At 42.6% G+C, this 12,265-nt stretch overlaps 1 long non-coding RNA gene across 1 annotated transcript; it reads right to left on the reverse strand.

Annotated features, from left to right (window-relative positions):
- Positions 1 to 238: 238 nt before the first annotated feature.
- On the reverse strand, positions 239 to 3,715 carry LOC141102570 (uncharacterized). Its single transcript, XR_012235154.1, has 3 exons — positions 3,627 to 3,715; positions 456 to 641; positions 239 to 372 (listed from the first exon to the last, which is right to left on the reverse strand). It is a non-coding gene; the product is annotated as an uncharacterized lncRNA (long non-coding RNA).
- Positions 3,716 to 12,265: the final 8,550 nt, after the last annotated feature.

Raw genomic sequence — 12,265 nt, forward strand, 5'->3', positions numbered from 1 at the left:
TGTGAAAATCATTGTTTAATATAACCAATTATAGCAAAATAAATTAAAGGTCTGCAGTCACCAGCGATACACCTCCATCCCTATATACATATGCAAAAAAAGGAGAGAGTCGCCCTGGGACTTTAAATGAGGTGGTCACAGTTAGCCACTGAGTAAAAAGAGTAATAGCAGTATAAATGTTTATTAAAATTAATGTATTACATGAATAATATAGCATATTAGCTCAGCCAATGGATTTGCACATAATGAAGAGAATAAATAAAGTTGATACAAAGGTTATACAATGCAGTATATACAAATGCACGCATCAGAAAACCTGACACGCGTTTCACGAGATCATTGCTCGCTCATCAGGGGTGGATGCGGTTGTATCTAAATAGACAAAAAGATGTGTCACAGTGGTAAATGTAAGAACACTGGCAGAATGAGCCAGAGCAACATGCCCCAGTACTTACCAATGAACGAAACCAGAGTTTCCATCGCTGAACCCCCAAATGGAGGGCAGCAGCCAGAGTATGGCACGGGAACTGAGGGGGAGAAGAAGGACACGTGTACCCCCGGGGGGGATGCCAGGCGGCAGACATGGCATAAATGAAGGTGAATGGTCCTATTGTCTCAGTATGTAGCTTGATAGATATCAGCTGTAAACATAGATGTATATGTCTCAATGATGTGCCAAATTTAGTAAGATGAACATCAAGTTATATAATATAATAATATTTTTGTATGAGAGCATGTATGCTCTAGCATAAGTATATGTGTCACGCTTTACTAGAAAATCAGAGTAGACAAAAGTTGTACAGTTATTTGTATAGAAACATAAGTGGACTAACCTGATCCAATAGTGGAGCAGACATAGAGACCATGGGTAAGAAAGTAAATCCTGAAAAAATGTGTTTGTCTGGGAAAGAAAAAAGGGAAAAGGTTGTGTGAAAAGCAGTGTTTTAAATGAAACAAAAAAGTGCAGGGAGTGCAAATAAAGCACCAGGTGAGTGCTAGGGTGGGGAGAGTGTATTTACCTTGATATGCAAACAGGTGAACAGCAATGAAAATCTCTGTGGTGTGCATAGTATTGGGGAGTGAAGGAAGTGAGTTCAGCCATGTCTCACCCCCGACTTATATCCCTGAAGGGGTCCGGTCCGCTCTGCCCCCAACGCCATGCGAGGATGGATTGGTGTGCCGATGCCCAGGGTGTCAGCTACCAATGGGAGTATGCATGCGCAGTGGACTCTCGTCCATCCAAGATGACAAACTGCACTGCCATTGGGTGACAGCTCATCGCGGAAGCCACCTAATGTGTGTAGGAGCATAGCGCCGATATGCCGGTGGCCCCTCCCCAAAGTCCATGGGACGAGGAGGGGGACAGCAGGAGACAAGAATCTCCCTTAGCATATCGCAGCTCCCATGCCAAACAAAAACCGCCAACCGCCAGAGGAGACAGCAAGGGACACAAAGGCCACAAAACACCACCACTGTTGGAGGCAAGATCAAAGGCTAAAACATGTATATGAAATATATTTGTGAAAACAGTGGCTGGTGGTGACAGCAGGCCAGTTTTGGGCTAAATGGGTGTCTTCCAGCCGGGTTCAATAGAAGCAAAATAAATTAAAGGTCTGCAGTCACCAGTAATACACCTCCATCCCTATATACATATGCAAAAAAAGGAGAGAGTCGCCCTGGGACTTTAAATGAGGTGGTCACAGTTAGCCACTGAATAACAAGAGTAATAGCCGTATAAATGTTTATTAAAATTAATGTACATACATGAATAATATAGCATATAAGCTCAGCCAATAGATTTGCACATAATGAAGAGAATAAATAAAGTTGATACAAACGTTATACAATGCAGTATATACAAATGCACGCATCAGAAAACCTGACGTGCGTTTCGTGAGATCATTGCTCGCTCATCAGGGGTGGATGCGGTTGTATCTAAATAGACAAAAAGATGTGTCACAGTGGTAAATGTAAGAACAATGGCAGAATGGTCCAGAGCAAAATGGCCCAGTACTTACTAATGTACGAAACCAGAGTTTCCATCGCTGAACCCCCAAATGGACGGCAGCAGCCAGAGTATGGCATGGGAGCTGAGGGGGAGAAGACGGACACGGGTACCCCCAGGGGGGGTGCCAGGCGGTAGACATGGCATAAGTGAAGGTGAATGGTCCTATTGTCTCAGTATGTAGTTTGATAGATATCAGCTGTAAACATTGATGTATATGTCTCTATGATGTGCCAAATTTAGTAAGATGAACATCAAGTTATATAATATAATAATATTTTTTATAAATATAACCATTTCTGGGAAAAAGCTCAGTGCATCCAGATGGGACTGCAGCATCCTCAAATGACTGTGCAACTTTCATTTGTAAACCCACCAAAGGACATTGCTTGGGAACATTTTTTTTTTTACCTCCACTTCGAAAAGCTCCTATTCAGAGGTATTCAGAAAAATAGTGTCACCAACAGCCACAGAGATTTAGCGAAAGGGGGAGGGATTCTCTTTAAAAATAAAGATGAAAGTGCCTGAATAATTTATTATCATTTTCTTAGCCCAGACTTTCTGAGTTGTACCCCAGAGTACATGGAGGCCTTGCCCCAGTGTAAGGTTCCCCTACACTGCTAACCAATAGAGGTCCTAAAAGGTTCCCCCACTCTTACAGCCTTAATATACCCCTCCTGTCCTTCAGGCCCCTGGTGGGGCAACACAGACACTCTGACTGCTCATTTAAGCCCTTCATTTCATCTGCGTTCCAATACAAAGGCTGGGAAGTGTTGTTCTTTGTCAACGCAAGCCAAATCAAAGGAATTTGACAGATTGCTTACCGTTACAAAATATCTCATTACATGAAAAGGAAACATTGTCATGTATCACTTTCATTTACAAGCCACTAACTTGTAGGGCGTGCTTGTCTCGGCTTGGTTTCCGTGGGCAGGAACAATCCCTTTTCTTGATCATATTTCAAGACAAAGTTTTGCAAGAAAAGTTATAGATCTTATCATAAGCTTCCAGATTTCAACTTCAATCTGCTATGAAAGCACCTCTACTTAGCTTAACCGCAGCCGGACAAAGTGTTTTGCATGCAAGCAATGTGACATAAAGATAGGAAAATGAGATCAAGCAATTTGTAACAGGAACCATAGCTATTCGACCAATAAAAGCACATAATGTGCCATTCCTCAACAGATAAATAAAACTGCTCACAGATCTGGAATATGTTTTTTTTTATTTATTTAGAACAGACACTTTAAAGGAAAAATGTCTTCAGGGAAATATGAAAGCTAAGATTGCACAAGCATATGGTAAGCAAAATTCTTGATCTACAAACTTGCTCTGGGTCCATGACTAAGAACAATGGTCGCCAACCTTTCGGACCTCATGGACCACCAAACACACAATTTTGAATCCCGCCGACCCCTAACATGAATTTTACATGCCTTATACACACAATGCTCCGGCTCTCTGCCCCCCTCCCCCTGGATCACACCTCTGCCCTATACACACACAATGCTCTGGTTCCCTGCCCCCCTCCCCCTGGATCACACCTCTGCCCTATACACACACAATGTTCTGGTTCCCTGCCCCCCTCCACCCCACACTCTGCATAACACTGCTGCCTTACACAGACTCATCATTGGATCTCCTTATCCAGCTATCTGCTCGAGCTCCATGATCCCTCTCACAGTCTGTGATCAGCGCTGCCATTGGAAGTCCCCTCCTTCTTCACTTCCCACTCTTTGCACTACTTTCAGCACCTTGAGTTCATGGGAGCCGGAATTACAGAGGAGGTATCAGATATCAATGCACACTGACAGTATTGACTGTCAGCACACATTGATAACAACACCGGAAACATTGGGTGGTATACATCCGCCACAATGCTGATTTGCGACAGAACCCCTGGGAACCACCAAAATTTTCTCGAGGACCATCAGTGGTCCACAGATCACTGGTTGGTGGCTGCTGATTTAAAAGTATTGTAGCCAGAAGATTATCTTGACAGTCAGGCAACCAGCAGTCTGAGAAGGAGGCCAGTAATGGCAACCTGTGCATTGTCCACAAAAGATTGGCGAGATGCTACAACCCATAAAAATCCCTGTAAACAAGCCTCACGTGTGCTCAGTCTGAAGGCTCTCATGCTGTTAAAGGAACGTCCAAACAGAAAAAAATTGTGTGTTCTGTGTGGGGTTATGTAACCTCTGTTGGAATGTAATAAAGAAGAGTTAAAGAGCCATTTCACGGTGATGCCAACTTTCTGTTTGGATGAACTTATGCATTGCTCCAATAATTGTTATTTTAGTTTATTTACCTAAAGTATATTTCCACTTCTGCAGTCATTTAAAAAAACACACTGGGGGAAATTTACTAAAACTGAAGCACTCAGAATCTGGTGCAAATGTGCATGGTAGCCAATCAGCCTCTAACTTCAGCTTGTTCAATAAGCCCGGGTTCACACCTATGCGAATTAGATGTGCATTTCCCCGCATCTAATTCACATAGTAGGAAAATGTGACTGGCTCCCTATGGAGCCGGTTCACATATCTCCGGGGCGGCTGCGGAGCGCACAGCACAAAAATGCTGTGCGTCTTTGGCTCTGTTTCAGGGCCAAATTCAGGCATAGAATCGGCCCTGATTCGTCCCTGAAATGGGGAACAGGGACGCACAGCGCTCCTGTGCGATCCGCAGCACATTATAGTGTGAACCTGGGCTTAAGCTTTGACAATAAAGCCTTTAAGCTGATTGATTTCTATGCAGAACTGCACCGGATTTTGTAAACTCCAATTTTATGAAATCCCCCCCCCCCCTCCATCTGTATATGTTACCATTTACAAAGCGTGCCTAAAAATAATTTTAAAAAACATTTTCTTTCCTTTCTAGACATTTTTAGAGAAGGTCTTGGGCAGACTACAGACTACTCTGAACAATCTGAAATGAGAGGAAACTTTTTTTTTCAAATAGAAATTTTTATTGAAATAAAGAAATGTAATAATATTGTAGGAATACAGTTTCATAGACAATAATAAGAAGATAGTCAAGAACAGTATTTGACACAATACAGCATAAAATAATCATGGGCTACCTATGTTGAGCATGTATTCCATTTTGCATTGTATACAAAAGAAAAACAATAGTTAAGAATCAAAGATGAAAAATATGAGATCAATTAAAGTGAACAGTCAGTTATAATCTAATAGAACACACATCATTCAAAGGTTTAAGCCTAGGTTCACATTGCTGCGGGTTGGAAATTGTGCCAGTTCAGCAGAATGAAACCGTTTAACAAAAATAGGGCAGAGGTTATCCCAATTTGGCAGAAAAATTGGAAATAGGCTTTTATTAAATAAATTGTAAAATCTGATGTCCCGAAATCTAACTGATCTACTACCCTTAGATCACCACTTCTTTATTATCCATAGATGTGGGCATCAAAAATCAGCTATGAGATAAAAGACTAAAGGAAAGTAAACTTTGGTCATAAGTCAGATGTTAACAAAGTACAAGATGTGAATGCTGGAGGTGATCCCAAAATGCAAATGGAATGAGAGTCGGGACCAAATTTCATGCATTTGGATGTCCTGAGCCAAATCAGATTTCAGAGTTATTTTTTTAGCATTTTGGTTTCCTAAAAAGTCTCTCTCACTGATACAATTCTTTGAAAAAGTGACTTGTGACGGGAGTCACTTTGGGCGGGGGGCTTGTGGAACCCAGCTTAGCTTAGAGAGCTCTGGAACCCCATTTTCCAGCTCCCCGGGCCCTCTTATGTGTAAGTCATCCTGTGTCTATTAGGGGCACATGGTGACTGAGGACCCCAGTTGGATCAATCCTAACCAGACTCACCGTACAACCACACCGGACTCAGGATTTTGTTTTAACCCCTGTTATCCAGGGTTCTATATGTTTGGTTTGTGTTTAACGAATGAAGGGGCTCTTTCACTTGGTACAGTATATTTGTAGGATTGTTTGAGGTGGGGTGATGGTAGCTATGTGTTTATTTTTAAGTGGCTGTATCCCATTGTTCTATTGTTTCTGTTTGCCTTGGGAACAACTTATTATAGGATATGTGTATCTGGATTAGCTGCTAGAAGGGGGAGGGGATTTCTCCTGTAGCCCTTCCTAAAGGCTGTCTGTGTGTCATGTTACTGAATGTAGTTCCCGCCCTGAGTCATTATGCAAAGAAGGGAGATTGTCCCGAGTGTATATCTCTTTGTACCTGTGTTTGAATAAACAGTCTTATGTTTTGCGCCACCCTACACTGATTTCTCGACAAATGAATAGGTGAGCTAAGGGATCTTGGATCGTCCTGGTACCAGGCAAGGGAAGCTTATGCAGTGGACATACTCCTCTTGAGAACAGGGGTCCATCATATTGTCCCTATGCCTGCTGCTTTAGTTACCTTGCCACCCCAAGGATCATTGGGTGTTTTCTCACTGTGCATTTTGCGGTATTTGTAGCCCAACAAACGTGCAACAAATGCACATATGCTGCCCGCGCTTGGGGTGCCATTAACAGCACATTTCTGAAACGCACAGCAAACTGCCCATTTTTGTGTATGTTGTCACACATTTAGGAAATGCACAGGTGTCAATGCAGCCTAAGGCCCCTTTCACACGGGCGCCTCCATGGGACGGAATCCACTTGCTCAGCGGGGGGATCACTTTGCTGATCTCTGCCGAGCAGGCGGATGACAGGTCCTGAAACAATAAAAAATGTTGCCGCGCTAAACATAAATATTTAATAAACAAGTGTCCATAAAGTGTGATCAACTGGTGCTGTTCTAAATAGTGCAGATTAATTCTTTGATGAGCATCCAGTAACAATGGGTATAATTGATGTGTGTTTTGATCACCCAAGTGCACCCCCACCGATATTTATGTAAAATGCCTCCTTACCAGAGGTCTAGACTCCAAATTATAACAGTCTAGACAGGCATGATATGCAAGTATAGAAGATTGGGTGAAAACGGACCGCCTGTCCATTTTCATCTGATCATATCCGATCCGCCAGATGGATGGAAAATAGGACCTCAAGCCATCTGGATTTTGCGGACAGGATCGGATAGCAGCGCATGTCAGAAGGCATGTCAAGAGTGACATCCGCCGCTCTATAGGGGTGAATGGAGGGTCTGATCAGGTCCGCCTGAAAAACTGACAGGCAGACCTAATCAGACAGCCCATGTGAAAAGGCCCTAAGGGGATACAGAAGTTTGACATACTTGGAAGTGTTGGGCTCCCAGCGGACTTCAGCAGAGGATTGCTCTTGAACTGAGTGGCGTTCTGCTAACACAGGCCGTGGGTGAGGTAAGTATTCCCTTTTTCTTTTTCTGTAAGTAGCCCTGTTTCAGAATTCTTTTTTTACTACCTGGACTGCTTTAACATGATTAATACATTAAAAGAAGTTGGTTCTTTACAGGATTTATGCGGAAAATACTGCATCGTAAAATTAGATCCTGCCTGCTTTCCCCAAGTCCAGTCATTTTACATTGTGAAGAGAGGATTTTATTTTTATAGAACCGCACCGAAGACCTTACAGTTTAGAGAAACGTAAGAATGGGGGGAATGAGGATTTCACCAGGGATCAGAACAACAGAAAGACTGTAATAGAAGGATACAGAAATCCCTATGTACTGTACGAGTGCTCCTAATCGAATTGTTACAGTGTAACATTACAGAACGCCTGTTTAAATCACTCTCTAAAAACACAAGAGAAAACATGGCGTTATTAGATTTCACAAATACAATGTTTCTGCTATGACCGCATTTTCACAAGGGGCGTCTAATGTGTTCTCTATATAAACAAAACGGACTTAAGAAATGGGTTTGAATCTTGTTAAATTGTTGAGTATCGAGAAATAATTGAATTTAGACTTTCACGGGTCTCAAAAAGAATTTCTAGAACTACAGGTTTCTCAAATAATGTAAAGCGTATCCTTAAAGGGGGTTCCACTTAAAGGGGAATTCCACTTCCATTTTAAAAAAATCTAGCCTATAAAATTGCCACACAAGCCATTTTGTAATTTTATATTATTAAAAATTAGCTTTATATTTCAGTCTGAAGCCAATGTAATTTTGTAAAACTGTCAAAAAATGAAATGCAATATGGCAACCTGGAGGCGCTCTGTACACGATTGGTTTACAGCACACTTCCAGAAATGTCATTTCCTGCTTGTATGATTGAACACAACGAGGGCAGGGGTCAAGTCCTGGGGAAAAAGTGTGGGAACTCACCCAAGATTCCCCTCCCCACCTCGAAATTAAAAAAAATGTGTTTGTATATATATATATATATATATATATATATATATATATATATATATATATATTCAGTATCCCACGAAAGTGAATACACCACTCACATTTTTGTAAATATTTTATTATATCTTTTCATGTGACAACACTGAAGAAATGACACTTTGCTACAATGTATAGTGAGTGTACAGCTTGTATAACAGTGTAAATTTGCTGTCCCCTCAAAATAACTCAACACACAGCCATTAATGTCTAAACCGCTGGCAACAAAAGTGAGTACTCACATGAGTGAAAATGTCCAAATTGGGCCCAAGGTGTCAATATTTTGTGTGGCCACCATTATTTTCCAGCACTGCCTTAACTCTCTTGAGCATGGAGTTCACCAGAGCTTCACAGTTTGCCACTGGAGTCCTTTTCTACTCCTTCATGACGACATCACGGAGCTGGTGGAAGTTAGAGACCTTGCGCTCCTCCACCTTATGTTTGAGGATTCCCCACAGATGCTCAATAGGGTTTAGGTCTGGAGACATGCTTGGCCAGTTCATCACCTTTACCCTCAGCTTCTTTAGCAAGGCAGTGGTAGTCTTGGAAGTGTGTTTGGGTTCGTTAATATGTTGGATTACTGCATTCATTGTTCCCTCAATGAACTGTAGCTCCCCAGTGCCGGCAGCACTCATGCAGCCCCAGACCATGACACTCCCACCACCATGCTTGACTGTAGGCAAGACACACTTGTCTTTGTACTCCTCACCTCATTGCCGCCACACACGCTTGACACCATCTGCACTAAATAAGTTTATCTTGGCCTCATCATACCACTTGCACTCAATTTCTTTAGTTGGCCATGGCTAGGCCTGTTTTGAGTGGAACCTGTCCTGTTAAACCGCTGTATGGTCTAGGCCACCGTGCTTCAGCTCAGTTTCAGGGATTAAACAGTACTGACTGGCATATTCAAGGCTTTGGGTATCTTTTTATTTCCTTTTCTGTCTTTATAAAGTTCCATTACTTTGTTACGCAGGTCTTTTGACTGTCCTTTTCTAACTCCTTGTGGCTCAGTGTCTAGCCTGCTTAGTGCATCCTAGTGAGAGCTAACAAACTCATTGACTATTTATACAAAGACACTAATTGTGTTTTTAAAAAGCCACAAATGTAAGTAATTAACCTTTTAATTGCCATTTTAACCTGTGTGTGCCACCTTCTGTGTCTGTACCAAGGCCAAACATTCCAGGGTATGTAAAATTTTCATCAGGACCATTTGGATGATTTCTGTTATTATAATTTTAAAAGGAGCCAAAAAAACTATGTGATAATAAATGGCTTCATGTGATCACTATCCTTGAATAAAAGTTTTTTGGCATGATTAGTCATATTTTTAATATAAATGCCAAAATTTCACAATTTCTGCCAGGGTATGCAAACTTTTGATCACAACTGTACATAAAAACTTATTTTTTAACAAATAAAGTGCAACATTTATTATAAAGTGCCAGTTTACGTGGACACCTCCAAAATTCACATGCATTAAACAAATAAATATAGAACAGATGTAACAAAAAAATAATTTAACCTGTATGCTATACTAACAAAAAAAAACCCACAATGTGTGATAATAATGGATAATGGTTCCCTCTAAGGAGATTTAAAAAAAAAAAGTGTATAAAAAAAAAATAAGACTGTGCGGCCATGATACAGAAGATGGTCTGAGACTGCAGATATGATACGGGAGGTGGTCAGAGACTGTGAGGCCATAATACAAGAGATAGTCAGAGATTGTGTGGCCATGATACAGGAGATGGTCAGAGACTGTGAGACCATAATACAAGATAGTCAGAGATTGTGTGGCCATGATACAGGAGATTGTCAGAGACTGCAGACATGATATAGGAGATGGTCAGAGACTGTGCGGATATGATACAGGAGATGGTCAGAGACTGTGCGGATATGATACAGGAGATGGTCAGAGACTGTGCGGATATGATACAGGAGATGGTCAGAGACTGTGCGGATATGAAACAGGAGATGGTCAGAGACTGTGCGGATATGATACAGGAGATGGTCAGAGACTGTGCGGACATGATACAGGAGATGGTCAAAGATTGTGCCGCCATGACTCTCCCACTGTGCTTATACTCACCTCTCCTTCATGTGGGGGTAAGTAGTGAATCCTTAGCCGTGCAGAAACTCTTAACATGATCTGGAGTTTGCACATTTTTTTCATCACTGTGGCAAGTAAATGGTGTGGTGGGGGGCCCCCAGGTTGTACATAACTCTTCATGCCCACATAGCTAAGAGATGACAGAGCAGTAACTTGAAGTGCCCATCACACTTCAGGTTTGTCCTAATACAGATTCAGTATGCTCCCAGCAAACACTATACAGCTCCTATAGACAATGCTGTACAGTACAGAGCCACTAATGAGCAGCAATGACACAGCTCACCTGTGTCCAGACCTAAGCACTCCGCCCCTGTCATCTCGAGTCTCCCCCTCTTCCCAGCATCTTCATGCTCCTCCGAGCACTGGATGCACATACACGGAGTACTGAAAGTCAGGCACATGTGGTGGGTAAGGAGGGAGTGCCCTCATTGGATATCGGGAACAGGGCTCTGCAGTGTAAGTTAACCTCTGATTAGCAGAGTGTGTGGTGGGCGGGACAGTGTGTGTAAACAGCCAAAGGCCAGTCCTGCAGAACGCAGCTGCTAATGGAAACGGCATTCCTGCTGTGGAAAAAGTACAGGAACGCCGTTCCCATGCATTCCTGCAGGACTCGAGCCCTGAACGAGGGACACCTATTAGCAAAAGTATCAAAAGAAATATTCTAATAGTGAGCGCCTGCTCCTTTAACCCTTTCACTGGCAGGTTTGTACGTCATAGGGACCTGTCAGTGTGTGTGTGTGTGTGTGTGTGTGTGTGTGTGTGTGGGGGGGGGGGGGGGGGGGGGTTCTCACACAATCTAGTGGCTGCAATGCAAAAAAAAGTTTTTAAAATGACTGTTTTTTCAGGAGCAGTGATTTTAATAATGCTTAAAGTGAAACAATAAAAATGAAATATTCTTTTAAATATTGTGCCTGGGGGTCCCCTTAGTCTGCCTGTAAAGTGGCACATCTGTGTGATGTGTAGAACAGTGCCTCAGCAAAAGGAAAAAATGTAATTTAAACTTGCTCGCGGCTGTAATGTATTGCCGGCAATATAGCAGAAAAACCATGGACAAAATAGTGTGAACCCCCCCCCCCAGTCAATACCAGGCCCTTTGGGTCTGCATGGATTTTAAGGGAACTCCACGCCAAAATTTTTAAAAAATTGGCGTGGGGTCCCCCTTAAAATCCATACCAGACCCTTATCCGAGCATGCAGCCTGGAGGACAGCGAGTGCCTCCCCTCTCCTGAACCATACCGGACCACATGCCCTCAACATGGGGAAGGTGTTTGGGGTGCCCCCCAAGTACCCATATTGAGGGGACAAGGACCTCTTGGTTGTCGGGGTCTGCGGGTGTGGGGCTTATCGTAATCTGAAAAAAAACTGTCTATTGTGGTTTTTACTGACACTTTTTTGGTGAATGGGTAGGGGTACAATGTACCTGATATCCATTCACACGGGGGGGGTGGAATCTGGGGGCCCCCTTGTTAAAGGGGGTTCCAGATTCTGATAAGCCCCCACCCGCAGACCCTAACAACCAATGGCGAGGGTTGTCAGGAAGAGGTCCTTGACCCCAAAACACCCTCCCCATGTTGAGGTCCAGTGGCCTGGTATGGTTCAGGGGGGGCTGCTCCCTTGCCCTCCCTTTACTGGCCTGCCAGGCTGCTTGCTCGAATAAGGGTCTGGTATGGATTTTTGGTGTGGAGTTCCCCTTAAAATCTATGCCAAACACTGTATATATATATATATACTACACGGTATATACATTATCTCACAAAAGTGAGTACACCCCTTACATTTTTGTAATTAATTTATTATATCTTTTCCTGTGACAACACAGAAGAAATGACACTTTTCTACAATGTAAAGTAGTGAGTGAAC

The sequence above is a fragment of the Aquarana catesbeiana genome, linkage group LG07 (genome assembly GCF_042186555.1).
Source record: "Aquarana catesbeiana isolate 2022-GZ linkage group LG07, ASM4218655v1, whole genome shotgun sequence".
NCBI classification, from domain to species: domain Eukaryota; kingdom Metazoa; phylum Chordata; class Amphibia; order Anura; family Ranidae; genus Aquarana; species Aquarana catesbeiana.